The sequence below is a fragment of the Cynocephalus volans genome, chromosome 17 (genome assembly GCF_027409185.1).
Source record: "Cynocephalus volans isolate mCynVol1 chromosome 17, mCynVol1.pri, whole genome shotgun sequence".
Lineage (NCBI taxonomy): Eukaryota > Metazoa > Chordata > Mammalia > Dermoptera > Cynocephalidae > Cynocephalus > Cynocephalus volans.
Window position 1 is genome coordinate 34,561,976 of NC_084476.1, and position 5,694 is coordinate 34,567,669.

Genomic DNA, 5,694 nt, shown 5'->3' on the forward strand with positions numbered 1-5,694 from the left:
ATGAGGGGCAAATAGTATATTTCTCAGACAAACAAAAACTGCGGGAGTTCACTACCACAAGACCACCCTTACAAGAAATCCTCAAGGGAGTACTGGGTTTGGTTCCTGAAAAATAACTACCACTGCCATAAAAACCTAAGAAAAATCTAAACCCGCTAGTGCAATAAAAATGGCATTCATGAAGAGAAAACAAGCTAACAAAAACACTATCTACAACCTAAGGAACCAACAAACAAAGAAACCAAACAGTAAATCAGAAAGCAAGGAACAAAAGACACCTAAGACAACCAAACAACCAATAAAATGCTAGGAATAAATCAACACCTTTCAATAACAACTCTTAATGTTAAAGGCTTAAATTCCCCAATTAAAAGACACAGACTGGCTGACTGGATCAAAAAGCAGGACCCAACTATATGCTGCCTACAAGAGACCCACCTCACCCATAAAGATTCACACAGACTAAGAGTGAAAGGATGGAAAAAGATTTACCATGCAAACAGAAAAGAAAAACGAGCTGGAGTGGCTATTCTTATATCTGACAAAATAGACTTTAAACTAAAAACCATAAAAAGAGACAATGAGGGACACTACTTAATGATAAAAGGACTGATCCATCAAGAAGACATAACAATCATAAATATGTATGCACCCAATGTTGGAGCAGCCAGATTTATAAAACAAACTCTATTAGACCTAAAGAAGGAAATAGACACTAATACCATAATAGCAGGGGACCTGAACACTCCACTGTCAATATTAGACAGATCATCTAGGCAAAGAATCAGTAGAGAAACACAAGATCTAAACAAGACTCTAGACCAATTGGAATTGGCAGATATGTACAGAACATTCCACCCAACAACCTCTGAATATTCATTCTTCTCATCAGCACATGGATCATTCTCCAGGATAGATCACATATTAGGTCACAAATCAAGTCTCAAATTCAAAAAAATTGGAATTATCCCATGTATCTTCTCAGACCACAATGGATTAAAACTAGAAATTAATAACAAACAAAACTCTGGAAACTATACAAACACATGGAAATTAAACAGCATTCTACTTAATGACATATGGGTCCAAGAAGAAATCAAGCAGGAAATCAAAAAGTTTATTGAAACTAATGAAAACAATGATACATCATACCAAAACCTGTGGGATACTGCAAAAGCAGTATTGAGGGGAAAATTTATTGCATTAAATGCTCACTTCAGAAGAATGGAAAGATGGCAAGTGAACAACCTAACACTTCACCTTAAAGAACTAGAAAAACAAGAACAATCCAATCCTAAAGTTAGCAGACGGAAAGAAATCATTAAGATCAGAGCAGAACTGAATGAAATTGAAAACCAAAAAACAATTCAAAAGATCAACGAATCAAAAAGTTGGTTTTTTGAAAAGATAAATAAAATTGACAAACCATTAGCATGGCTAACAAAAAAAAGAAGAGAGAAGACTCAAATAACAAAAATTAGAAATGAAAAAGGCGATATTACAACTGATTCATCTGAAATACAAGGAATCATTCGAGACTACTATAAACAACTATACGCCAACAAATTTGAAAATCTGGAGGAAATGGATAAATTTCTGGACACACACAAGCTCCCAAAACTGAACCGTGAAGACGTAGAAAATTTGAACAGACCAATAACAATAAAGGAGATTGAAGCTGTTATCAGAAGGCTCCCAACAAAGAAAAGCCCAGGACCAGATGGATTCACAGCAGAATTTTACCAAACATTCAAAGAGGAATTGACACCGATTCTTTACAAACTATTCCAAAAGATTGAAACGGACGCAAATCTCCCAAACTCATTCTATGAAGCAAACATCATCCTGATACCAAAACCAGGTAAAGATATAACCAAAAAAGAAAACTACAGGCCGATATCCTTGATGAATATAGATGCAAAAATCCTCACTAAAATACTAGCAAACAGAATACAGCAACACATACGAAAAATTATTCATCACGATCAAGTGGGATTCATCCCAGGGATGCAAGGTTGGTTCAACATACGCAAATCAATAAATGTCATACACCATATTAATAAACTCAAACACAAGGACCATATGATCATCTCTATAGATGCTGAAAAAGCATTTGATAAAGTTCAGCACTCATTCATAACAAAGACCCTCTATAAGTTAGGTATAGAGGGAAAGTATCTCAACATAATTAAAGCCATATATGACAAACCCACTGCCAATATCATCCTGAATGGGGAAAAGCTGAAAGCTTTTCCTTTAAGAACAGGCACTAGACAAGGATGCCCACTCTCACCACTCCTATTCAACATAGTGTTGGAAGTACTAGCCAGAGCAATCAGAGAAGAGAAGGAAATAAAGGGCATCCAGATTGGAAAAGATGAAGTCAAACTGTCCCTGTTTGCAGATGACATGATCCTATATATCGAACAGCCTAAAACCTCTACAAAAAAACTGTTGGAATTGATCAATGATTTCAGCACAGTAGCAGGATACAAAATCAACACACAAAAATCAGTAGCATTTCTTTTCTCCAATAGTGAACATGCAGAAGGAGAAATCAAGAAAGCTTGCCCATTTACAATAGCCACCAAAAAAATAAAATACTTAGGAATTGAGTTAACCAAGGAGGTGAAAAATCTCTATAATGAGAACTACAAACCACTGCTGAGAGAAATTAGAGAGGATACAAGAAGATGGAAAGATATTCCATGCTCTTGGATTGGAAGAATCAACATAGTGAAAATGTCCATACTACCCAAAGTGATATACAAATTCAATGCAATCCCCATCAAAATTCCAAAGACATTTTTCTCAGAAATGGAAAAAACTATTCAGACATTTATATGGAACAATAAAAGACCACGAATAGCCAAAGCAATGCTCAGCAAAAAAAATAAAGCTGGAGGCATAACACTACCTGACTTTAAGCTATACTACAAAGCTATAATAACCAAAACAGTATGGTACTGGCATAAAAACAGACACACTGACCAATGGAATAGAATAGAGAATCCAGAAATCAACCCACACACTTACTTCCATCTGATCTTTGACAAAGGCACCAAGCCTATTCACTGGGGAAGGGACTGCCTCTTCAGCAAGTGGTGCTGGGATAACTGGATATCGATATGCAGGAGAATGAAACTAGATCCATACCTCTCACCGTATACTAAAATCAACTCAAAATGGATTAAGGATTTAAATATACACCCTGAGACAATAAAACTTCTTAAAGAAAACATAGGAGAAACACTTCAGGAAATAGGACTGGGCACAGACTTCATGAATACGACCCCAAAAGCACGGGCAACCAAAGGAAAAATAAACAAATGGGATTATATCAAACTAAAAAGCTTCTGCACAGCAAAAGAAACAATTAACAGAGTTAAAAGACAACCAACAGAGTGGGAGAAAATATTTGCAAAATATACATCTGACAAAGGATTAATATCCAGAATATATAAGGAACTCAAACAACTTTACAAGAAGAAAACAAGCAACCCAATTAAAAAATGGGCAAAAGAGCTAAGTAGGCATTTCTCTAAGGAAGATATCCAAATGGCCAACAGACATATGAAAAAATGCTCAACATCACTCAGCATCCGGGAAATGCAAATCAAAACCACATTGAGATACCATCTAACCCCAGTTAGGATGGCTAAAATCCAAAAGACTATGAACGATAAATGCTGGCGAGGCTGCGGAGAAAAAGGAACTCTCATACATTGTTGGTGGGACTGCAAAATGGTGCAGCCTCTATGGAAAATGGTATGGAGGTTCCTTAAACAATTGCAAATAGATCTACCATACGACCCAGCCATCCCACTGTTGGGAATATACCCAGAGGAATGGAAATCATCAAGTCGAAGGTATACCTGTTCCCCAATGTTCATCGCAGCACTCTTTACAATAGCCAAGAGTTGGAACCAGCCCAAATGCCCATCCTCAGATGAGTGGATACGGAAAATGTGGTACATCTACATAATGGAATACTACTCAGCTATAAAAACGAATGAAATACTGCCATTTGCAACAACATGGATGGACCTTGAGAGAATTATATTAAGTGAAACAAGTCAGGCACAGAAAGAGAAATACCACATGTTCTCACTTATTGGAGGGAGCTAAAAATTAATATATAAATTCACACACACACATACACACACACACACAAACCGGGGGGGGGGGGGAAGAAGATATAACAACCACAATTATTTGAAGTTGATACAACAAGCAAACAGAAAGGACATTGTTGGGGGGGAGGGGGGGAGGGAGAAGGGAGGGAGGTTTTGGTGATGGGGAGCAATAATCAGCTACAATGTATATCGACAAAATAAAATTTAAAAAAAATAAAATAAAATAAAATAAAAAAAAAAAAAAACTTGTGTAAAAACTCCACATCCCCATATTGGCCACCTCAAGATGAAAACAGAGAACTCCCTAAATGTTAACTGGCTCTACTCCCCTAAGATTAAACATAAAAACCACATGGGAAATATAGAAATTCAAATAGAAGTAACAAACCTGTTACTTGTCATAAATCGTAAACAAAAAATTATTTGTGGGACAGCATGGATGACAAATGGTCTACTGTGTAAATTTTAGAATGAGGCAGACAAAAGTTGGAAGGCTGGTTAACTTTCCCCTCTTTCTCCTGCTTCAGCTTCGTCCCCTTGGGTATCCGAGGTCCATAATGTTAAGCTGTCTCACAGTAGTTGCATTATGAGTGTGCTGTCTTTGAATGACTCTTCACTTAATGTATCAAGTTCAGCAATGGCTTCATCAAAAGCTGTCTTTGCAAGGGAGCAGCCCTTCTCTGGGGAGTTCAGAATCTCATAATAGAACACAGAGAAGTTAAGAGCCAGACCCAATCTGATAGGATGCGTTGGCTGCATTTCCTTTTTGCTGATTTCAAAAGCTTCTTGGTATGCTTGTGGTGACTGATCCACGATCCCTTTCTTGTCATCACTAGCAGCAACCTCAGCCAAGTAACAGCAGTAGTCTCCTTTCATTTTCAAATAGAAGACTTCGCTCTCTGCTTGCGAAGTGCTGGGGATCAAGAACCTTTCCAAAAGAGATGGTACATCATTGCAGATACCTCTTAGCTCGGTCTCAATTTTCTCCCTGTATTCTCGAGCCATTTGCTGTTTTTTCTCAGCACCTTCTGTCTTTTGCTCAATATTTGAGACAACCCTCCAAGACGACCTATGGGCTCCTATGACATTTTTATAAGCAGCTGGGAGAAGATTCCTCTCCTCATTGGATAATTCAGCTCCTTGCTCCGTTAGACTTCATGCAGGCTGCCATATCACCATATCTCTCAGCCTGCTGGGGAAGTTTGGCCTTCTGCACCAGCTCACTTTTATCCATGACTGGGTGTTCTGTGTCTGGAGTGGGTGGCAGTGGATGAACAGGGCTCAGCAGTCTCTGGGCAGCAGCAGCGGCGAGGCTGAGACTCTCTATAGAATATTTTAAAGCAGCAATTCCTCAACTCTCATTTCTGCAATAGCTGGTACCTTCCTCTGCTTAGAGAACATTAACATATCTTCCTTTGAAAATAAGTACAAATATTTGAAGCCAAATAAAAAGGCCTTTGATCCTCCAGCAAGTAAGTTTCTTAGGATGGCCCAGATTTAAATAAATTCTATTTTATAGTGAATATTATCACCTTATACCTAAATATTGTCCTACATT

General features: G+C 37.7%; 1 pseudogene; it reads right to left on the reverse strand.

The window, feature by feature from the left end:
* Nucleotides 1-4,575: 4,575 nt before the first annotated feature.
* Nucleotides 4,576-5,370, reverse strand: LOC134366036 (14-3-3 protein zeta/delta-like; annotated as a pseudogene).
* Nucleotides 5,371-5,694: the final 324 nt, after the last annotated feature.